The 24,435-nt window shown below is 42.8% G+C and overlaps 1 protein-coding gene and 1 long non-coding RNA gene across 10 annotated transcripts in view; one reads left to right on the top strand and one right to left on the bottom strand.

Annotated features, from left to right (window-relative positions):
• Window positions 1–9,657: 9,657 nt before the first annotated feature.
• Window positions 9,658–13,027, bottom strand: LOC131905083 (uncharacterized). The gene is made up of 2 exons (XR_009377851.1): window positions 12,897–13,027; window positions 9,658–11,959 (listed from the first exon to the last, which is right to left on the bottom strand). It is a non-coding gene; the product is annotated as an uncharacterized LOC131905083 (long non-coding RNA).
• Window positions 13,028–13,628: 601 nt separating this feature from the next.
• Tut4 (terminal uridylyl transferase 4) overlaps window positions 13,629–24,435 on the top strand; it is a 140,801-nt gene continuing 129,994 nt past the window's right edge. For 8 of the 9 annotated variants that reach the window (XR_009377620.1, XR_009377619.1, XM_059254668.1 and 5 more), the window contains exon 1: window positions 13,629–13,741. The gene's annotated coding sequence lies outside the window, so the exon portion shown is untranslated. Of the gene's footprint in view, window positions 13,742–17,883; window positions 18,065–24,435 lie in introns of those variants that run through there. The other variant, XM_059254669.1, reaches the window with a different exon arrangement.

A 24,435-nucleotide genomic window follows, 5' to 3' on the forward strand; every position in this document is an offset into this window, starting at 1 on the left:
GGGAATCGATCTACCTCAAGGCCCAGCCATACCACTCTTGGGTATATACCCAAGGAATGCTCAATCATACCACAAAGATACATGCTCAACTATGTTCATAGCAGCACTATTCGTAATAGCCAGAACCTGGAAACAACCTAGATGCCTGTCAACTGAAGAATGGATTAAGAAAATGTGGTACATATACACAATGGAATACTACTCAGCAGAGAAAAACAATGACAGCATGAAATTTGCAGGCAAATGGATGGAACTAGAAAATATCATCCTGAGTGAGGTAACCCAAACCCAGAAGGATAAACATGGTATGTACTCACTCATAAGTAGATACTAGGTATAAAGCAAAGAACAATCAGACTGCAACCCACAGAACCAGGGGGCTATATAGCAGGAGGGACCCTAGGATGATGGTGGCTTATAATAAGTTTTGGTTTTACTCAATTACTGGGCAAGCCTCAATGAAACATTTCACTATTAGGATAAGAATTTATACTGTATCAAGCTGATAATAGAAAAATAAAGAAAGAAAGAACGAAAGAAAGAAAGAAAGAAAGAAAGAAAGAAGAAAAGAAAAGAAAAGAAAAGAAAAGAAAAGAAAAGAAAAGAAAAGAAAACTGAAGTAATAAAACTCTCAGTCACTACTAGGGAGATCTGAAATGGTGAACTAGGATACCAAGTAGGTCAAATAATAACTAAATTTTCATAAAGCACATCTAAGAAGCAAACACTAAGGACATACCTATGACTGTAGATTGGAATACATAGGTTTCATTCCCCCAACAGTGGAGGCTGATAGTACCAAATTAGTCAGAGATATAAAACAGTACCCAACAGAGATGAGGAACAGAGTCACCGGGACAATCAGCAGGCGTTTTCTGGAAATGTTCGGAGATGGTTTTGTTTTGTTTCCTTTTAACACGTCTTATCAGATGTGCACAAGATAATGTTTAGTGTGGGGAATGAAGGATCTGATTTGATATTCACTCTGTTTTTGTTTGGTTTTTTTTTGAGACAGGGTTTCTCTGTAACAGCTCTGGCTGTCCTGGAACTCACTCTGTACACCAGGCCTCAAACTGGCTGGCCTCAAACTCAGAGATCCACCTGCCTCTGCCTCCTGAGTGCTGGGATTAAAGGAGTGTGCCAACACTGCCCAGCTATATTCACTTTTATTATTATTATTATCATTTTATTTATTTATTTACTTAGTTTTTCCGAGACAGTGTTTCTCTGTGTAGCCCTGGCTGTTCTGGAATTCTGTAGACCAGGCTGGCATGGAACTCAGGAGATCCTCCTGCCTCTGCCTCCAGAGTGCTGGGATTAAAGGAGTGTGCCACCACCGCCTGGCTTCTATATTCACTCTTTAAAAAAGATTGATTTCATGTGTATGGGTGTTTGCCCAAATGTGCATCACAGTGCTCATGGAGGCTAGAAGAGGGAGTTGGATCCCCCTGGAACTGGAGTCACAAACAGTTGTTAGTCGTTGTGTGGGTGCTGGGAATTGAACCAATATCCTATGGAAGAGCAACCAGTGCGCCTAACCAGTGAGCCATCTCTCCAGACTCAATAAATGTTCACTCTTATGGGCAGTTTGAATCCCTCCGGTTGCCTGACCCCCCAGCAATGCTCCATTAGCCACATGTGGTGAAAATAACCTAGGTCAATCGTTAAAAATCTCAAGGTCCAGTTTTGGCTTTGCCACTGTTTCACTTTTGATGGTGGGCAGGCTTCCCTTCTCTATCTATAAAAATGAGAAACTGGCCAGGCAGTGGTGGCACACGCCTTTAATCCCAGCACTTAGGAGGCAGAGCCAGGCAGATCTCTGTGAGTTCAAGGCCAGCCTGGTCTACAGAGGGAGATCCAGGACAGGCACCAAAACTATGCAGAGAAAACTTGTCTTGAAAAAAAAAATTCCTCTATGTATTTGTGGTGATATATTGTGTCCCCCAATATATTGTGCATCCTAATAAATTTATCTGGGGTCAGAGAAAAGAACAGCCACTAGACAGATATAGAGGCCAGAAAATGGTGGCACTCATACCTTTAATCCTATCACTTGGGAGGCAGAGATCCATCCAGATCCCTGAGTTCAAAGCCACACTGGAAACAGCCAGGGATGGTGACTCACGCCTTTAATCCCAGGAAGTAATGACAGAAAGCAGAAAGGTATATAAAGGCGTGAAAACCAGGAACTAGGGCCAGTTAGGTTTTCAGGCTGTGAGTAGCAGTTCAGCTGAGACCCATCTGGACGAGGACACAGAGGCTTCCAGTGGCTTCCAGTTTGAGGAAACAGGATCAGTTGAGGAATTGGCAAGGTGAGGTGGCTGTGGCTTGTTATCTTCTCTGATCTTCCAACATTCACCCTAATAACTGGCTCTGGGTTTGTTCGTATTGATAAGACCTTCTAACAATTTGTGCTACATGTATTCATATGAGCTGTTTTAGTATGCATTGTTAGAATATGTAGCTGTTGAAGTCAACACTACATATGATTTATAAATAGTAACTTGGATGTCAAAATTCTCACACTTAGAGAGGGCAAGTTGAAGGGTAGGGGAGTCCTCTCTTTGGATTGAGCAATATATAGAACCTAAACTTCCCAGCAACTCAATGTTCAGGTTTCTTCCTGTGATTCTGCTTAAGAGCTGGAATCTGGACAGGTGGAATTTATAGCAACATTATGTCCTAGATTTTTGAGGACAGACCCAGATTTCAAATATTTTATCCTGTTTGTAACTACAGTAGGCTTAAAGTTGTATTCTCCTGTATCCTAATTTGGATAGAGAAGAAAATATAGGCATAAAAGTGTCCTTTTCTTGGCATGTAAGATAATAAATACCCAGAGGAAGTCCTGTCTGAGAATGAGTTTAGAGAGATAACAATACTCTACTGAGAATATTCATTGGGATGCAAAATAACTGTCTGTGGTGAGAGGCAGGCAAGGAGAATCTGTAGCTAGAGTTTTCCTGCCTGGCCCACAGTCAGGACAAATCTCTGTCACCTGCCAGGCCCACAGCTACTCAGACCCAACCAAGTAAACACAGAGACTTATATTGCTTACAAACTGTATGGCCGTGGCAGGCTTCTTGCTAACTGTTCTTATAGCTTAAATTAATCCATTTCCATTAATCTATACCTTGCCACATGGCTCCTGGCTTACCGGCATCTTCACATGCTGTTTCTCATCGTGGCGGCTGGCAGTGTCTCTCTCACCCAGCTTCCTGTTCTCTCAATTTTCCTCTCTGTTAGTCCCGCCTATACTTCCTGCCTGGCCACTGGCCAATCAGTGATTTATTTATTGACCAATCAGCAACACATTTGACATACAGACCATCCCACAGCAAGAATCCTCTGTAAAAATGTGATTGGTGTGTGTGTCATTTGGTTAGAACAGAGCAGTTTAATAAGAGACAGGAGTTTAGGGATAAAAGAGAGAGGGAATGAGCCTGAAGACAAAGAAAGAACTTAATGAGATGGAGGTTAGAAGGATGAGTGTCAGGGAGGAAGGACAGAAAAGCCTGGTATGAAAAGAGGAACTTAGAAACAGACTCAGGAGGGCACATTTATGGAGAAGAGAAGGCACTTTAGAGGGGTGGGAGAGGGTAGGAGAATATGAACAGAAGAGACAATGAGCATGGACTCGGGCAGTTAGGACAAACAAATAGGCAGCCATGCACGGATGAGAGGCGCACAAAGAAGCTCGAGGTTTCCTTAAAACTGTAGGTGTCTGGAGCACCCCTGGTGAGTGTTGAGGGAGATGAAGACTGTGGGAAGGACTAAGAAACTAGACCAAAGACAAAGCTGCAAGCTCCATTTGCTAGACCTGTCACCCCTTCAGGAACCCCTTAGAGAGTGGACTGTAGACCTGTTGTGTGCTGAAGGGTGGCTTTCTGCTTCAACACGCCTTTTTGCTGAATCTTTGTTTGTTTTGGTTTTTCAAGACAGGGTTTCTCTGTGTAGCTTTGGAGCCTGTCCTGGAACTCACTTTTTAGCCCAGGCTAGCCTCAAACTCACAGAGATCCGCCTGCCTCTGCCTCCCAAGTGCTGGGGTTAAAAGGGTGTGCCACCACCACCTGGTTTGCTGAATTTTCATATGAAAGAAGGCCAGGATAGTGTCATTTAATTTCTTTCTATAAAGACATAATTCCATTCATAATTCATGATTTAATCACTTATCAAAAGGCCTCACCTCTTAATAAATATCTCATTGGGTATTAAGTTCCAACATAGGGTTTTGCAGGGACACAAATATTCAGACTGTAGCACATTTTAATACAACCATCCTTTATTCTCTTGTGCTTCGATGCATAGTTGTTTGGTTTTACTGAGACAAGGTCTTGCTGTGTAGCCTGCACAGTCTGGAAGACACTATTTAGCCCAGACTAGCCTGGCCCTTGGCATCATCTCGCCTGCACCTTCCACTGGCTTCCTTGTTTCTGACAGGTTTCTGACTTGGCTTTTACTTAGATTCTTCCTTGCGCTTGCCAAAACACACTTAGTGACTACCTTTGGCTATGACTTTCCAGAGCAGATTTAGCTCATGTTACTCTCCTAACATCACAGGCTGGCTTCCTTGCCTCATCTGGAAGATGAAGCAAGACTAAAGTAAGATTGAAAAAAAAATTAAACATACTAAAATATGAATAGGACTGTGGCTGGATCATGGCTAGTTTAATGCCTTTTTTTTTTCTAAAAGTTTTTTTTTTTTTTTTTGAGACAGGGTTTTTCTATGTAGCTTTGGAACCTTTCCTGGAACTCACTCTGTAGCCCAGGCTGGCATTGAACTCACAGAGATCTGCCTGGCTCTGCCTCTCGATTGCCGGGATTAAAGGTGTGCGCCACCAGCGCCCGGCTTTCCAAAAGTTTTACAAAATTTTATAAGCTGGGCAGTGATGGCTCATGCCTTTAACTCCAGCTCTCAGGAGGCAGAGGCAGGTGGATCTCCAAGTTCTAGGCCAGCCTGGTATACAGAGTGAGTTCCAGGACAGCCAGGGCTGTTACACAGAGAAATCCTGTCTCAAAAAACCAAAAAAAAAAAAAAAAAAAAAACCAAAAAACAAAAAACAAACAAACAAACAAAAAAACCACCACCACCAACAAAAAAAAACCAAAACAAAATTATGATATGGTTATATTAGGTATATAAATAAATAATATTTAAGTTTGAATCAAAATCGCTCACCAAGTGAACTACTGAATTCCCCTCCCCTTCATGATTTTCAAAGAATAATATAAAATTAGTATCTCTTTGGCCAAGTAGCTGTAGCACCTGAGATCCTATCTGGATCAGAGAAACCTATTTTCTATCTTCTCCCTCCAACTGACTTTGCACTGTCCTCTAGAATTTACTTTCCAAAGCAGAAATGTGAGCACAAACATTTCCTACTTAAACTTTGAATGCTTCTCAACATTACCCACAGGATCAAGTCTAGTCTTTTTAATATGGCTTTTCACAACCTATTGCCACTCTACCTTTCTAGCTTCATTTAGCAAGTTACCATATTAGCTACTTTTTCTCCGCCGTGACCCAGTGACTGACCAAAGTGACTTAAGAGAGGAAGGGTTTCGGGGCTGGAGAGATGGCTCAGAGGGTAAGAGAACTGACTGCTCTTCCAGAGGACATGGGTTCAATTCCCAGCAACCACATGGCAGCTCACAACTGTCTGTAACTGCAGTTCCAGGGGATCTGGCACCTTCACAGATATACATGCAGGCAGAACACCAATGTACATAAAATAAAAATAAATAGATCTTTAAAAACATAGTGGAAGGGCTTATTTTAGCTCCCATTCACTTTAGCTCACAGTATTATATATGAGAGCAGGGAGGCATGCTGGCAGGAGGGTGAGGTGGCTAGTCACATGGTGTTCTGGGTCAGGAAGCAGAGACACGTCAATGCTGGTACTCACGTTTTCTCCTTTGCATTCAGTCTGGACCCTAGACCGTGGAGCAGTGCTGCCCACGTCCAAGTGGCTCTTTTTACTGCCATTACACCTCTTTGGAAACCCCGAAGTGACATAGAGGTTTGTTTCCAGGAGATTTTAAATCCCATTAAGTTGGTGATTGAGATTTAATCATCACATCTGCTAAGATTCTTTTTTCTTTACCCTATGTTAAATCAGACCACTTGCCATTTTTAAATTACAGAATAAGAGCACAAGATTTCAGTTTATAACTCACTGTTTACATTTGTGTACAACTGTGGGACCATGTCTACTGATCTCATTTTTTTTTTTCTTTAATACTAGCCTAAATAATGAAATAGTATCTCACCAAAGTTTTGACTTGCATTTCCCCAGTGATTTGATTTTCAGTGTCTTCCTTTGCTTACTGGCCATTTGCATATTTTCTTTGGAAAAAACGGTTCAAATCCTATGTGTGCTTTGAATGACACTACTTCCCTGTTCTGGAGTTAGAGGAGTCTTCTGCATGTTGCAGTTATTTGTCCCTCGCCAGATAAGTAATTTGTAAATATTTTCTTTCTTTCTCTGTGTTACCTTTGTACTTTGTTGATAGTGTCTTTGCAAAAGTAAGGTTTATAGGTCAGGGAGGTGGCTCAGCAAGTAAAAGCGATTACTGCTAAGCCTGACAACCTGAGTTTCATTCCTAGAATCCACAATCCTCACGGTAGAAGGGAAGAACTGACTCCCAAAAGTTGTCCTTTGACCTTCACTTGTATGCCGTAGCCTATGCATGCCACACACACAGAGCTTAAAAAAAAGAAAAAAATTAAATTGACTGTGATGAAGAAAAACAGGAGTGGGGAGGTGGTGGCCCACACCTCTAATCCCAGCAGGCAGAGGCGGGTGGATCTCTGTGAGTTCGAGGCCAGCCTGGTCTACAGAGCAAGTTCCAGGACAGCCAGGGCTACACAGAGAAACCCTGTCTCAAAACAAAGCAAACCAAAAAAGGAATAAAAATTTACAGTTTTCTTGTAGTTTAATTTCTCTTAGTTATTGCTTATCCCTTTGGTGTCATATTCAAGAAATCCTTGTCCAAACTAATGCCATAAAGCTCCTCCTCTGTTTTCGTCTAAGAGTTTTACAGTTTTAGATCCTACATCGAGTTCATGGATCCGTTTTGAGTGGCTTTTGTCTATGGTCTAAGGTCAAGGTCTAACTTCATTCTTGGCATGTGGGGGATCCAGTTTCTCTAGCATTACTTACTAAAAAACCTGACTCTCGTTGCATACCTCAGCATCCTTGTTGAAATCATTTGACCATACATGCAAGGATTTATTTCTGGATAGAGGGCATGGCATTTTATAGGACACAAAGATGAATCAGAGTACAGATTGTCCTAACACATTAGAATTGGTTGCAGGGAGACTGTTGAATGAAATTGGATCTCATTTTGTTTTAAAGGGCAAAGGAGAAAACAATTCAATTTAGAGGGAGGTAGAACAGCTGACTTAAGAGTTCATATCACAACTGTAGGATTTTGGAGCCTCTTCCCACCTTAGTCTATCTAGTCCACCCTCATTTTTACATATGAGAAAAAGAAGAGTGGTGTTATTCTTGAAGCCAGAATTACTAGCAAATAAACTAAAAGGAAGATTTCTGGGTTGGAGAAGTAGCTCAGAGTTTGATTTCTCAGTACTGAGTGAAACTGGGGTAATTCCAACATTCTGGAGGTTGAGGCAGGAGAATTAGAAGTTCAAGGTCTTTCTCACCTAGTAAGTTGAAGACCAGCTTGGGCCACACAATATTCTTGTCTCATTAAAAGGAAGGAAGGAAGGAAGGAAGGAAGGAAGGAAGGGAGGGAGGGAGGGAGTGAGTGAGTGAGTGAGTGAGTAAGGGAGGAAGGGAGGGAGGGAGGGAGGGAGGGAGGGAGGGAGGAAGGGAGGAAGGAAGGGAGGAAGGGAGGAAGGGAGGAAGGAAGGGAGGAAGGGAGGAAGGAAGGAAGGAAGGGAGGAAGGAAGGCAGGAAGGGAGGAAGGAAGGAAGGAAGGAAGGGAGGAAGGAAGGAAGGAAGGAAGGGAGGGAGGAAGGAAGAAAGGAAGGGAGGAAGGAAGGAAGGGAGGAAGGAAGGGAGGAAGGAAGGAAGGAAGGGAGGAAGGAAGGAAGGGAGGAAGGAAGGAAGGGAGGAAGGAAGGAAGGAAGGAAGGAAGGGAGGAAGGAAGGGAGGAAGGAAGGAAGGAAGGAAGGGAGGGAGGAAGGGAGGGAGGAAGGAAGGAAGGGAGGAAGGAAGGAAGGGAGGAAGGAAGGAAGGGAGGGAGGAAGGAAGGAAGGGAGGAAGGAAGGGAGGGAGGAAGGAAGGAAGGGAGGAACAAAGGAAGGAAGGCAGGCTTCAACAGAATGAAGGAAGAACTTGTGTCATCTAGAACAGGTAGATTTGGAAGGAATGAGATCTCTGTTAAATATACAAACATTCAAATTGAAGTTTAATGACTACCTGTATGTTGTTACTGTTTTGTTTTTGAGACAGGGTGTTACTGTGTATCCTTGGCTGGCCTGGACTCTATGTAGATCTGGTTGGTTTCAAATTCACAGAGACCCATCTGAGTGCTGGGATTAAAGACCTGCACTATGACTCTCAGGCACCTGCAAGTTTTGCTGTACAAAATAGCTTTGCCGGGCGGTGGTGGCGCACGCCTTTAATCCCAGCACTCGGGAGGCAGAGCCAGGCAGATCTCTGTGAGTTCGAGGCCAGCCTGGGCTACCAAGTGAGTTCCAGGAAAGGTGCAAAGCTACACAGAGAAACCCTGTCTTAAAAAAAAAAAAACAACAACAACAACAAAATAGCTTTATCTTTCAGGCTTACAGATTTTCCAAAACTGTCCTATAAATTTAGGATAAAGAAAGACTTTTTTTTTTTTGAGACAGGATTTCTCTGTGTAGCCCTAGCTGTCCTGTAGACCAGGCTGGCCTTAAACTCAGAGATCCACCTGCCTCTGCTTCCCAAGTGCTGGGATTAAAGGAGTATACAACCATGGCCTGGCAAGAAAGGCTCTTTAAAAAAAATTTTTTTTTTTCCTGACATAGGGTTTCTCTGCGTAGCACTGGCCACCCTGGAACTTGGTCTGTAAACCAGGCTGGCCTCCAGCTCAAAGATTCACCTGCCCCTGCCTCCTGAGTGCTGGGATAAAAGGCATGTGCCACTACTGCCCAGCTAAAGTTTTTAAAAAATTATTTTTAGTTATGCATATATTTGTATGTAAGGGTATGGGTATGTGCACAAGAATGCAAGTGCCTGTGGAGTCAGATTCCCTTGGAGCTGCGGTTATATATAGACCATCATAAGCTACCAGATATGGGTGTTGGGAAGTGATCGCAGGTATTTCAGAAGAGCAGTATGCATGCACTCTTTTTTTCCTTGAGACAGGGTTTCTCTGTATAGTTTTGGTGCCTGTCCTGGAGCTTGCTCTGTAGACTAGGCTGGCCTTGAACTCACAGTGCTGGGATTAAAGGTGTGCGACACCATCACCCGGCCTTAGTGTTTTTTTGTTTTTGTTTTATGCATGCACTCTTAACTACTGAGCCATCTCCTCAGTCCCTAAAGGATGTTTGTAAAAGAAATGTGTATATTATGGGCTGTGTATGGTGGTGTACACCTTTAATCCCTTCACTTGGGAGGCAAAAGCAGGTGACTCTCTGTGAGCTTGAGGCCAGCCTAGTCTACATACTGATTCAAAAAGCCAAAAATCAAAGACAAAATATATTTTTAAAATATTTATTCATCTTATTTTATGTCTGAGTGTTTTGCCTGCATGTATTTATGAGTAGCAGATGTGTGTTTGCTGCCTCAGATCAGGAGAGGGCATTGGATCTTTGGAACTAGAGTTATGGATGATTGTGAACCACCATGGGAATACTGGGAACCAAACTCAGGTCGTCTGGAAGAACAATATGTACTCTTGACTGCTGATTTGTCCCTCACAATCATATATAGGGAGCACATATAGGGAGCAAACTAGGCAAGCAGTCTGATACTGAACTACACTTCAAGCCCTAAACTTTTCTTCATAACTAAGCTACTCCTGGTATGTCATTTTAGTAACAACAGCTGAATAATATAGTTCTATTATCTAAGAAGAGAACAAATATAAGTACTGATCCATTAGGCAATTGTATTTCTCATTTGGGAGGACAGAATAAGACTTCTGCTGCAAGTAATTGTCATCTGGTAGGATGAAGTGGATGGAGTTTCTGGACCATCTAGATTGGAAGTCTAAATTTAAAACCTTAACTATATCCATGGGACTGTTCTTGAAAGTATTACAGAGAGGGTCACTTGAGTATTTTCACAGAGCAGCTAGAGATTTGTAATTTTTTCAGTAATCTATATATAGTTCAAAGCAAAGAACACACAACTGGCATTCTAGTTGTGTCTGTGATTTATTTATGAACTTTGGCATTAATTAAGTCCTATATTTGCTCATTTGTCTTGTCAGAATACCGGAATTATTTTTTTGTAATGATAAACAGGAGTATGAATGCCAAAATGTTCAACTCAATAAGTATGCAGGTACTGCAATACAAATACAAGTATTTTTTTTAAGATTATAATCTATTGGTATCAGACAGGTAAAATAATTGGGATTCAGAGATTGGAGAAAGAGCATCCAGTGGAATGCTTGTGTGTTCAGATTCAGCAAGTAAAGTTATGAGGGTAAAGGGTTATAGTGGTGCATGCCTGGAATCCTAAGATTTGGGAGGAGGTGAAGGAGTTCAAGATTATCTTCAGCTACATGTTTGAGATCCTGTCTCCAACAACAACAAAGAGTTGGGTTGGGTCTTGAGAAATAGGGAAGGGTGTTATCTGGAGGCACAGGGCAGAGGCACGGGACTCTCCCATCTGGCTGCAGCTTTGGTTTAGACTCAATATCTTCACACTCTAGACTAAATGCTGTCTTCTGAATCACAAACATGTATTCGGCACAAAACAGGTAATCCCTGAAGGTCTACCTCTTCCATTGAAGCCTCACTCATCTGGAATTTATCACATTCTCCTCTGTATTTGCCCAACCCTTTGTTCATATGATCTGTTGACTATAGGTTAATAAAACTACCTTCCTTGCTCCACAGTGAGCTTTCTGAGCAGCAGTCTGTGTGGTTTGTCTAGGCACTGAACTATGTTTTGCTTATACTAAGTAATCAGGAATTTTTTTTTTCTATTGAATTTGGTCCAAGGACATTACTATTAGTGAGAAGCGTGTTGGTAATCGTTTTAAATGTGTCTATCAGCTTTAGTTTTCATTATTTCTTTTTTCCAGCACTGAGGATCAAACTCAGAGCCCTTTGCACACTAGGCAAGCACTCTTTTTTTTTTTTTTTTTTTTTTTTGTTATTTTGTTTTTTGAGACAAAGGTTTCTCTTTGTAGTTTTGGTACCTGTCCTAGATCTTGATCTGTAGCCCAGGCTGGCCCCAACTCACAGAGATCTGCCTAGCTCTGCCTCCCAAGTGCTGGGATTAAAGGCGTGTGCCACCGCTGCCTGGCTTTAGGCAAGCACTCTTACACTGAGCTGCTATATGCCTGATCCCCACCTCCCCCACCTTTTTGAGACAAGGTCTCAAGTACCAGGCTATCCTGGGACTCCCTCCCAGATTGGCCTCAAACTCAAAGATCCACCTACCCTGTCTTTCTAACCCTCCTGGGATTAAAAGTGTGCTCTCCACCACACAGGTCATTTTTATTTTTAAAGAGCTCTTGCTCTGCTGGCTTTGAACTGGTGATCCTCCTGCCTCAGCTTCCAGAGTGCTGAGATTACGGATATAAACCACCACACCTAACACTAGGGTTTCACTTTTGTTTCCTCTCCTGTTCCTTACCTTATCTCTCTGAAGTATGGACACATTTAAAAAGGTTTCACATGAGAAAAGTCTGGATCTGTATTAGTTTGAAGTCATCCAGTTGATAACTTCCCTTGGAAGGGCTGACTTGAAATCCAGGACTCTACCCAACGCTTGTGGGTCTGGAAGAGTCACAGATGGGGAGATGCACATTCAGAGATTTTTCTCATCTGCAAATGGAAGCAATGATATCTATTGTCACAAGATCATTATGAAGGTTAGGCGGATAAGTGTATGAAGCCCCTAGCTCAGTGCCTAGTACTAGGTTGACAATGCCTGGTCCTTTCTCACTAAGCTCATGAGCTTTTGGGATTCAGATGGACAAATCAAGTAAGAGGCATTCAGTTCTGAGATGTAGTGGGAAGTCGATGAACTAGGCAGAGACAATTGCCTCTCTGTAGCCTTTTAGCTGATCTGGCCTCTGAGTCATTAGAAAATTTGTCATTGCCTTGTAAATATTTAAGATTTAGCTGCTTCCCTTTATAAGTCCCTATGTTTAGGGTGTCGTACACTTTTCCTGCCTTGTGAATATCCAAGACTCAAGGATTGCAGTTTTGTGATTTGTCCAGCTCTGAGTGAAGTAGGAGCTTGGTCAAATAATCTCCGAGGCTTGGGGTCATTAAAATAAACTAACAAAGCCTTCAAGTCTTCCATAAGTGTACATTTAAATGAGAGGGACCTAACACATTTTTTTTTAAAAAAAAAAAAAAGGAAGAGGGAAGCCGTTCGTGGTAGTTGCTTTCTACGCCCACCCTGAAACTAAAGAAATGGTTTTCGAAATATTTCTCATGATCTCTGTGCTTTGTTATTCCTGAGGTGACGCAAAGCAGGACTGGTGGCAAGGGTGAAGGGGTGGGGGGGCTTTCTCTCATAGCTCCCTGACGGTGCTCAGAAGCCAGGGATGATTGCGAAGAAGAGTTCAACAACAACAAAAAAAGGCATGGGCAGTCGGGCAGTGACAAGCCCGAGCCTGCACATCTCCCGCCTCCCCCTCGGGAACAGCTAGGAGACCAGCCCCTTTTCCCGCCCGGGGGGCCTCAGCACCGCCGCCCGCCGCCCGCCGCCCGGGGAGCCTGACGTGAGCGGCGCGACGACGGTGCACGCGACCCTGGGCTCGCTGGCGTCCTCGCGCCGCTCCCTGGCGCCGGCGTGCTGGACCGCAGGACCCTCTCCCTGCAGGCCAGCTCCAGCCCGCGGGCCGCGCGCGCACGGGTCAGCGCCGACCCCTTCCCTCCTCCCGGGGGCGGGGGGGGGGGGGGAAACCCGGCCCGCCCCCAGCTCCGGGCGCCGACGAGAGCCCGCGCGCACCCGCCCGCCCGCCCGCTCGCCCGCTCGCCCGCTCTCCTCAGCGCGGGTGTGTGCGCGCCGTCCTCCCACCGCGATCCCCTCCCCATTGTTTCCGGGCGACCGCCACGAGCCTCGGAGCGTAGCCCCTCCCCCCGGCCCCCACTCGCGGCCTCCCCCCTCCCCCGCCCAGGTTTGACGGGTGCCTGGTGGCGGGGAGGGGAGGGGGATCCCCACAACTGAAGGGGAGGGCGCCCCTGAACCCGGCCCTGGGGAGGCTCAGCTCCGGGGCCTCCCGCGGCCCATCTCCTCCCACCCCTGCGGGGACCCCAGTCGGGGGCGCGTCGCCGGCTCCCCTCCCCCCTCCTGCCGGCGCCGCCACTCTCCCTCAGCCCCCTCCCCTCAGCGGGTCCTCCTCTTTCTCTCGCTCCCTCCTCCTCCCCCTCCCCGTCCCTTCCCCCCCACAATGCAGTTCGCGGCGCGGCGGACATGGCGGTGGAGTCCTGAGCTCGTCGTGTCCTGGCCTCCATCGGCGGCGGCGGCGGCGGCGGCGACGGCGGCGGCGGGGGCGGCAGCAGCGGCGGCGGCGGCGGCGGGAGGCGGAGGGGGAGCCGGAGCCTCTGAGATGAGGAGGCGTCGCGCGCGCCTGTAGCTCGCGGGCCTCGCAGGTACGGAGCTTCGGGCCGCCGCGCTGCGCGGGCTGCCGAGGGGGTGTGCTCGGCCGAGCCGGGAGGACCCCCCCCCTCCCCGCCGGCCCCCCGCCCCGCTTCAGGTGCGGCGCCTCCCGCAGGTGTCGGGGCCGCGGGAGCGCGTCGCCGCCGCCCCCCGTGGGGCCCTGCCTGGCTCTGCCTTCTCGGGCTGGAACGGGCTTCAAGTGTCCCAGGGGGAAAGCGGAGGGAAGGAGGGAAGTAGAGAAGGCGGCCTGGGCAGCCTGGGGAGGGTTTGGGGGGGGGGGGGTCCCGCCCGCCCGCCCGGGCCACCGAAACCTGTTGTAGACGGGCTAGGAGGATCTGAGTTAACGGGATCGGTCTAGCCTTGTCTTAGATCCGGTGTGTGTCTCTGTAATGTGCGCCTTTTCTTTCACCCTGTGTAGATGTCTGTCCGCACATGTAAACACACACACACAAAAACAGTTGGGTGGTTTTTTTTTTCTTCTTCTTTTTCTTTTCTGGGCTCGTCCTCGTAGGGAGAAGGCAGAGGTAGGCTGGTGTGGATTTCGTTTCCTGCTCGCCCGCCGTCTCTCTGTCCACCCCCCCCCCCCCCGCCCCCCAGTCGAATGGTGGTAATGCGCGCTTTTGACGTGGGTAACTGTGAGATTCGTATTTGTAAACAGACAGCACTTCCCCAGTGTGTCGCACGCCTCCGCAAGTGGTTTCTGATCCTTTTGATATCAGGATTACAAAAGAATGAGGTGGTTAGACCTCAGAGAAGCAGCGGGATTTCTAGTCAGTACCTGAATGGGATTAATTACTGTTATTTTAACGTTGGTTAAACATTTTTTTTTAGAAGAATATCAAACTTTAAATCAGACGATTCTTGTACTTTGTTGGAGATCTTAATTTCAGTATACCATGTTTCTTCATTTTGATACAAAAATAATTCCTTAAACATTTGACATTCTACGATCTTTTGTAATCTTAGTGTCTAGAAATGCAATTTGAATTGTGTATTGTTGGCATGCATTTAGTAATTAGCTCGCTTAGGTCATATAACCTTTCATACTGTAGACTTCCCTCGCTCCCTCCTCGTCCTTGTAGCAGGAACATGTTTAAAACACTTGGTGAAACAGCATTCCTTGTTCCTTTTAGAAGGAATAACTACTAGCTAATAAAATTGGATAATCCCAAGTGGATCTGATAATTTAGAGAAAATGCCATTCCCAATTGTTGAATTGTGGGAAGGTTTAAATAAAAATGTTGTCTGTATGCATTAACATTTTCTTTACTCAGAGCCCATGTGTATCCCCTTAGAAATATAGTGCACACTGCATCCTACTACTTAGTCACAACTGTAAAACTATGAAATATTGTTTTATATAGCTTTACTTAAGACAACTCACTAGAGTACAGTGTGCCCTGTGATGCCTTTATAAACAAATTATACAGAGGATTTAAAAACCATATATATTGGGGAAGATAAGTTTTAAGTGTTTCTTGTTTTAAAAAATTATTATAAACAAAAGAAAGTTACCCCAAACTCTTAGATAAAATGTTCTTTTTGCATAGTTTCATTTTGCTAGTGTAGAAAATGAAAAAAAAGTAAGGCTTCCTTGAAAGAATCTAAAAGTGGAAGTGAAAGTGAACGACATTTCATGTTTTAAGTATTGTGAACATGTAACCACAAAGAAAGTCAACAGGTATTATCAGAAACATATAAACATGCTTCAAATTGTAAACTCTAATCCCTAGAATTACATCTGATTTTGTTAATTTAGTTAGAATAGTACTTTGCCTTTTAAATTTAGGCTTTAAAATAAAATTTTATGACTGCAATTATAAATAGTCCTATTTTATAAGAAAGTGCTTAATGATTTTTTTTTTTTTTTTTTTTTTTGTTTTTCAAGACAGAGTTTCTCTGTGTGGCTTTGTGCCTTTCCTGGATCTCACTCTATAGACCGGGCTGCCCTCGAACTCATAAAGATCCGCCTGTCTCTGCCTCCTGAGTGCTGGGATTAAAGGCGTGCACCACCACCACTGCCCGGCCATTTAAAGATGATTTTTATTTACTCTGATAGCATGTTCATTTTAGTAAAGGTAATTAGAGAACTTTCTTTTTTTAACCTCAAAATTAACCTTGACATACATAAGTGTTGATTATATTTTGTTCTTTATAGAGTCAAGTAAGGATGTGTGGATAGAAAAAAGTGTTTGATTTTATTCACTATGAAAAGATTTGGTTTCAGGGAAACAAAACATTCAAGACTTAATCTGTAAACATTGATGCTAATAAATTTTGTTATCACCATTTTTAGCTGTGTGTGGTGTTACCTGACTTAATTCCAGTGCTTGGAGGCAGAGGCAGGTGGATCTCTGTGGGTTTAAGAGCAGCCTGGTTTACATAGTGAGTTCCAGGCTCACCAGGGAGGCATAGTGAGATTCAGTTTAAAAGACAGACAAACAAACAAAAATTCCAAGTCACAGAAACCCACAAAAACCCACAAACAAACAAATGAATATTTGGATGTAACAGAATTAAGTTAGATGTGTTCTTTTCCAGGTAAAATTGCAAATGTTTGATTAATAAAATGTTAAGAAAATTGGTGTCATCTGTAGTTAGAAGAATGTTTTTTTAAAAATAAAAACTAGGATTCAGGATCTAGCTGAGTGGTAGAGCACTTGGAGTATGTATGAAGTCCTGGGTTTAATCTCCAGCATAACACCCAAACATACACAGAAAGATCAAACAGTTCTGTGAAGACCTAAAGCAGGCAACGCAAGGGACACTGTAGTTTGTAGTTCCCAGTAGGATATGTGGATTTAAAAAAACAAAACAGTAATGTAGAGGACTTAGGAAAGCTTACATACTTCTAAATTAATTCTTTTAGGTCTAGAATCCTAGGGAAGTTTAAAAACCAGCATGTCCCAAGTGCTTCTTCAATCCTCAAAAAAAAGGAAAGAAAAGATACTTAAATGCATATATTAACAATTCAAACTTTTTCATTGAGTTAATATTTTCAACATTATATTCATATAAAATTTTCTTATTGTATGTCAATAATCTGTATTGAAGGAGAGGAAAAAATTTATTAGACTACTTATTCTCTTTCTAGGCACTGTACTAAGACTTTATGTACTTTTTTTACTTGATTACCTAAAACCTATGAAAACTGTTTATAACAGGAATCTGACTCACAGAAGTTATTTGCTGAAGAACATGGAGTAACAAATTTCAAAGCAGATCTCTATTCCATATATATATATGTATATATATATATGTCATTTGCTTATCAGATCTAGTGAATATTTTCTCAGTTTTATAAAAGAGAAAACCGCGTAAGGTTGATATTTATTCATTCATTCATTTACTTTAACAAACATTTCTATTTGTGCTCTATACTAAGACAAGTTTTGAAAACAACTTTAAATCTTTAATTGAGATCATCATGTGAGGCAATGTTTTGAGCTGTGATTAGAAATGTTTTGTGACTTCTACTCCAGTGTTTTTTTTTCCACTTGGCTTCCTTACTGATAGAGTCTGTGACCTGTAAGGAAGTTTTTCATTCTTTTGACTTGGAATAACTTACAATTTTCTAGTTTAGCACTAGAAAGCAGTAGGTTAGGACATTGGGAACTGTGAGTTAGTTGCAAGAGGAAAACTATGCAAGCTTAGTGTTCACCTGTAAATATGAGTAAAGACTAACTCTGTACAAAACATCTTGTACTTAAAAAAATCTAGGGAAGGCTGGTGGGCTGGCTCAGTGGGTAAAGGTGTTTACTGCCACTTCTGACAACTGAGTATGATCCCCGGGATACTTGTGATACAGGAGAGAATCAAGTCCTGAAAGTTGTCCTCTGAGCTCCATTCTTGTGCTGTGGCACATGCATGTACACACACACACACACATACACCCCTAATTTTAAGAAACCAGGGAGAAGTTAGTGTAAAACATATGTAAGACTCTGGGTTTAGTCCCTTTCATTGAAGGAAAAAGCAAATGATATTTTCTATTAATTATACAAGTCTCATAATTTTAATTGATACTTGATATATAGAGAAAGAGAGTTCATAATACTTTGTACATGTTACTATCTCAATATCTTAGAAAATTAACTCGGCTCACAACCATCTTTTATATTACTCTCATTTACAGGTGAGGAAAGGAGATATAGAAGAGTTAAGTACAAAATCTCACATCTAGTTTGCAGCAGAGTTGGGATTTGATCTGAGACTGTCCTTGAGCCAGAGTACCTCACCAGTACGCCCATGTTATGAGTGTCACATGTAGTGTGTAAAGTGTATTCTGTATAGTCACAAGGTGTCAAAAATATTTTGTAAGTACAGAAAGTATGAATTATACAGAATAAATAAACCTAATTGAATTTTGTTAGTCACTGTAATTTAAATGATTTTGATTGTTCAAATCAGCTACTCATTAACTATTAAGTGCAAGTCATGTGTAGATTTTTAGAGTACTCAATGGTAATCAAACTATGGACACACACACACACACACAAAGGATTGATTTCTTTCTTTCTTTCTTTCTTCCTTCCTTCCTTCCTTCCTTCCTTCCCTTCATTCCCTTCATTCCTTCCCTTCATTCCTTCCCTTCATTCCTTTCCTTCCTTCCTTCCTTCCTTCCTGACAGGATCTCACTGTGTAGCCCAGCCTGAGACTCAGATCCACCTGTCTCTGCCTCTGCCTCCAGAGTGCTGGAATTAAAGGCGTGTACTATCATACTCAGCTGGTTTATTTTATTTTTAACTTACATGCATCTGTGTAGGTATGTGCACAGAAATGTGGGTACCTGAGGATGCCACAAGAGGGCTTCAGATTCCCTGGAACTCAAGTTACAGGCAGTTAAAGCTACTTGGCATAGAGGCTGGGAACTGAGCTATCACTTCAGCCCACATTTTTTTTTTTCCCAATAGCTTGCATTTTTAAATTTTACATAACCCCCATGCCTGGCTAGCTTTCAGTTTTTTAAAGAATTTCTCCCCCCTCCTGTGTGTGTGTGTGTGTGTGTGTGTGTGTGTGTGTGTGTGTGTTTATGGGTATGTGTGTATGTCTATAGGTTAGAGGACAACTTGTGGAAATCAGTTCTTGCCTTCCACTATGTGGGTTCTAGGGATTGAAGTCAGGTTGTCAAGCTTGGTGGCAAGCACCTTTACCTGCTGAGCCATCATCCTGTTCCTATGGACACATCTTGTGAAGGGTCTTAGAGTCAAACTGTTCTAAAAAATAATTTATATATTTATTGTGTATACCTGCTATAATGCATGTATGGAGGTCAGAGGACAACTTGTGGGAGTTGGTGGTCTACTTCCATTGTGTGGGGCCAAGGGACTGAACTGAGGCCTTTGGCTTGGCAGCAAACACCTTTACCATTTAAGTCATCTTGCCTACCCTCAAAACTGATTTTGTAATAATATTGATACAGTATCTTTTCTTCTCTTTTTCTACTGTACTATACTGCAGTATCTACGTGATATGTGAAATTCTATGCTCTGATGGCTAACGGAATGTACCCCCCTTCTTGATATATTTATAGTACCATACATTTACCTTTTAAAAACCCAATTCAGCCGGGTGATGGTGGTGCACATCTTTAATCCTAGCACTCGGGAGGGAAAGGCAGGTGGATCTCTGAGTTCAAGGCCCACCTGGTCACCAGAGCGAGTTCCAGGACAGCCAGGGCTACACAGAGAAACCCTGTCTTGAGAAAAAAACATAAATAAATGAATAAATACTCAATTCATGGGATTGAAGAGATGGCTCAGTGAATAAGAGAGTTTGCTGTTCTGGGGGACTTAAGTTCAGTTCCAATCACCCATATCAGTGGGCTCACAACCACTTGTAATTCCAGGTCCGTGGGATCAGTGCCCTCTTCTGGCCTCCTCTAGTACTGCATTCATGTGTCTCGTGTGTGTGTGTGTGTGTGTGTGTGTGTGTGTGTGTGTGTGTGTGTGTGTGTGTGTAAAAACAAAACAAAAAAACAAAACCAAAAACACTACAGGTTAATGGTATGTACAATTTAGTATAGTCATAAGGTTGTATAACCATTGCAAGAGTTTTATTTCCTAATATTTTCATTATCCCAGAAAGAAACTCTACTCATTAACAGTTCTCATTTCTTCCTCTTACTCCTTTGTTGACCACTAAACTTTCTCTGGAGATTTGCCTGTTCTGGACATTTTATATAACTGCAGTCACACAGTATATGTCTATCCTCTTCCACCAAGCTTAATGTTTTTAAGGTTTGCCCATACAGTATTATGTAGGCAGCTCCTTCGTCCCTCTTTGTGCAGAAATAGTATTTCAGTCTATGAAGGCACAAAATTGTATTTTATCTATTCATCATTTGATGGACCTTTGGGTAGTTTCCAGGTTTTTTTTTTTTTTTTTTTTTTAATCAATGTAGGCTTGGTTTCTCTTGCCTGTATGTTTAAGAGCGAAGGTTCTGAAAGTTTTGTTATATTTATGTTCATTTTTGTTAGGAACTGCTGGTTTTCCAAATTGGTTAGACTGTTACATTAAGTTGAGTGGAGCAATGTGTGTGGGGTTTTAGATTCTCCACATCCTTATTGTCACTTGATATTGTTGTGCTTGCTTGCGCCTGCCTGCCTGCCTGCCTGCCTGGCTTCCTTCCTTCCTTTTTCTGTCCATCCCTCCCTTCCTCCCTCCCTCTCTCCTTTCCTCCCTCCCTTCCTCCCTCCCTTCTTCCCTTCCTTTCTTTTTTGGCTTTTGGAGTAAGAGTTTGTCTTGTAGACCTAGCTGTCCTAGAACTTGCTTTGTAGACCAGGCTGGCCACTAACTCATAGAGATCTGCTTGCCTCTGCCTCCAGTGCTGGGATTAAAGGTAAGTGTGGCCACACCCAGCTACAGACTTACTTTTTAAAAGATATATTTTATTACTTGTATATGTATGTGTGGCTTTTGTGTGCCTGTCTATCCAGAAAAGGGCGTTGGATCCCTGGAGTTGGAGTTGGCATTTCCATACATGGGTGATGGGAACTGAATTAGATCCTCTGAAAGAAATGCAAGCGCTCTTAGCAGCTAAGCCATCTCTCTCTCCAGCCCCAGTTACAGACTTTATAGTGGCATGTAGGAGCCTGTGGAGGCCAGAAGGACACATTGGATTCCCTGAAGCTAGAGTTCCAGTTGGTTATGAGCTACTATGTGGGTTCTGGGAACTGGACCTGGGTCCTTTGTAAGAACAGCAAGGATCTCATTAACAGAGCCGTCTCTCCAGCCTCAAGAGTTCTTTCTATAATCTGTATGGTAAACTTTTTTTTTTTAAGATATGTGATTTTTTAGCCTTTATTTTCTTTTAAAAAATTGGGGTAAACCAACTGTACAGCTTAAAAAATTTTGAGATGGTAATAAAACAGTCATAAAATTTGAATTCTTTGTAAAATTACTTTTTAAAAAAAATACAGGATCTCATCTAGCCCTGGCTAGCTCAAACATACGGTATAGTTGAGGATGACCTGAGTTTAAGTTAATAGTTTATGGTATTTTGTTAGTGAAGTTAATTCTGATTCATCAGGGATAAATTCTGTATTTAGTCATCAATAGTATAGTACCATCATTACCATGTCTATCTTTAGAATATTTTTCATTTTATAAAATGGGAAGTTCTATACTCATTAGAAAATTACTTCAGCTGTGTGGTGGTGGCCTACAACTTTAATCCCAGCACTCAGGAGGCAGAGGCAGGTGGATCTCTGAGTTTGAGGCCAGCCTTCTCTACAGATTTATTATGTATACATGTATGACTGCAGGCCAGAAGAGGGCACCAGATCTCATTACGGATGGTTGTGAGCCACCATGTGGTTGCTGGGAATGGAACTCAGGACCTCTGGAAGAGCAGTCAATGCTCTTAACCTCTGAGCCATTTCTCCAGCCCCTTCTCTACAGATTTAGTTCCAGGACAGCCAAGGCTACACAGAGAAACCCTGTCTTGAAAAAAATCCACCCCCAAAACAAGAAAATTACTTCATGTTTTTTTCCTTCTTTTACCCCTGATAACCACCATTTTATGTTCTTTTTTTAATACTTCATAGGAGTGGAATCATAAAGTGTATGTGTGTTTGTGACTGGCTTATTTTACTTAGCACAGAGTGGTTAAAGTTAATCCACATTATAGGATATTACACAATTTGCTTGTTTTTACATTGATTTAGTGTTGTATATGTGTGTGGGTCCTGTGCATGCCTGGTATGTAGAGGTCAGAGGATGCCTTGCAGGAGTCTGTTCTCTCCTTCTACCATGTGGGTCCTAAGGATTGAGCTCAAGATCATCAGCTTGGAGCAAGGACCTTTACCTGTGCACTGTCTCAGTTGCCTCAGCCTTTGTTTTTCAGACTGAATTACATACCATTACACAGGCATTACACATTTTCCTTTCCCTCCCTCCCTCCCTCCCTCCCTCCCCCCCTCCCCCCTCCCCCCTCCCCCCTCCCCCCCCTCCCCGTCTCCCTCTCTTTCTTCCTTCCTTCCTTTCTTTCCTTTTATTTTTCAAGACAGAGTTTCTCTGTGTAGTCCTGGCTGTCCTGGAACTTGCTCTGAAGACTAAGCTGGGCTTGATCTCACAGAGACCCTCCTGCCTCTGCCTCCTTAGTGCTGTGATTAAAGGTGTGTGCCACCACCACTTAGGTTTTCCTTTCAGTTCACCTGTGTTGCTTCCATGTTTTAGCTTTTATGAATAATGCAACATGGAAATACAGATATATCTTCTAGAGACCTTTCTTTGCTTTTGGTTCTTTTGGGTATATACCCAAAAGTGAAATTGCTAGATTTGTATAGTGTTAGTCATTTCTCTGTATTGGAACAAATACATGAGATAATTAATTTAGAAGAAGAAATATTTTATTTTAGTTCACAGTTTTAGAGTTTCAGTTCTTGATCTGTTGCTTCTGAGCCTATGGGGAGACAGCATACTGTATCAACAATATGCTGTAAAACTTCATAGTAAGAGAAGGAAGGTGCTGGTATCTTACCTTTTCTTTAAGAACCATATCATTAGCCGGGCCATGGTGACGCATGCCTTTAATCCCAGCAGTGCTCTATTAGCCACATGTGGTGAAAATAACCTAGGTCAATCGTTAAAAATCTCAAGGTCCAGTTTTGGCTTTGCCACTGTTTCACTCTTGAAGGTGGGCAGGCTTCCCTTCTCTATCTATAAAAATGAGAAACTGACCAGGCAGTGGTGGCGCACGCCTTTAATCCCAGCACTCAGGAGACAGAGCCAGGCGGATCTCTGTGAGTCTGAGGCCAGCCTGGGCTACAGAGCGAGATTCAGGACAGGCACTAAGACTACACAGAGAAACCTTGTCTTAAAAAACAAAACAAAACAAAACAAAAAAACCCAAAACAAAACAAAACAAAAATCCCCAAAAAACCAAAAACCAAAAAACAAGCATGTCATCACTGATAGAAGACTTCTCATTAGGTTCTGCCTGTTAAAACTGTTTCTACTACTCTCAATAATATTTAGGTAGAAAGTAACACGTCTTTAACATACAGGCCTTTAGAGGAAGTTTCAACTGTAGTATTGTGTTCCAGGGTTAGAAAGATTTATATCCTCCAGGCATGGTGGCACATGCCTTTAATACTAGCAATTGGGAGGCAGAGGCAGGTGGATCTCTGAATTTGAAGCTAGCCTGGTCTACAGTGCAAGTTCCAGGACAGCCAGGGCTACAAAGAGAAACCTTGTCTTGAAAAACAAAACAAACAAGAAAGGTTTATATCCATCTCAAAATGCAAAATGTCTTTTTTCTTAAATCCCTAGTCCTAAATATCCCATCATTAAAAATCCAAGTCTAAGGAACTGGAGAGATGGCTCAGCAGTTAAAAACATTTGCTTTTCTTGCAGAGGACCTGGGTTCAATTGCCAGCACCAACATGGTGACTCAGTGTGGTCTGTAACTTCAGTTCCAGAGCACCTGATGTCTTCTTCTGTCTTCCTGTGGTACCAGGCATGCATGTGGTGCACATACATACACACACACACACACACACATATATATATATATATATATATATATATATATATATATATATATATATATGTATATAGGCAAACACTCATAGATATAAAAATAAATAAATCTAAGAATTTTTGTTGTTGTTTTCCAATACAGGGTTTCTCTGTGTGGCCCTGGCTGTCTTGAAAGTCTCTGTAGACCAGGCTGGCCTCGAACTCAGTGATCCATGTGCCTCTGCTTCCAAGTGCTGGAAATAAAAGCATGTGCCACCACTGCTTGGCAAGAAAAACTATTTTTGAAAACATCCAATTTCAGGTCTGATGATGTAACTCAGTGGTAGGACACTTGCTTAACTTGTTCAAGGCCCAGGATTTGCAAACCCCCCCCCCCCAGCATTACAGAAAAGAAAAAGTCCAAAATCTTTGAGATTCAAGGCAAAATAAGTTACAAACTTCCTAGATACAGTGGCACAGGTTAAATATCCCCATTCCAAAAGGGTAGAGAAGGAAAAGAGCAAGGAGGGTTGAGGACCAAAGCAAGACCAAAACTTGTAGGGTAAACAATAAATCCTGATGTGTGGCACCCTAGGCATTGTGAAGGTCATGGTTTCAATGGGTTGGGCCATCCATTCCTGCCTACAGCCTTGTAGTCCACATGGCAGCTTTCTTGGGTTGGCGCTCAGTACTGTCTGTAGCTTCCCTTGGCAGGCAGTTTATG

This window comes from Peromyscus eremicus, chromosome 2 (assembly GCF_949786415.1).
Source record: "Peromyscus eremicus chromosome 2, PerEre_H2_v1, whole genome shotgun sequence".
Classification (NCBI taxonomy): domain Eukaryota; kingdom Metazoa; phylum Chordata; class Mammalia; order Rodentia; family Cricetidae; genus Peromyscus; species Peromyscus eremicus.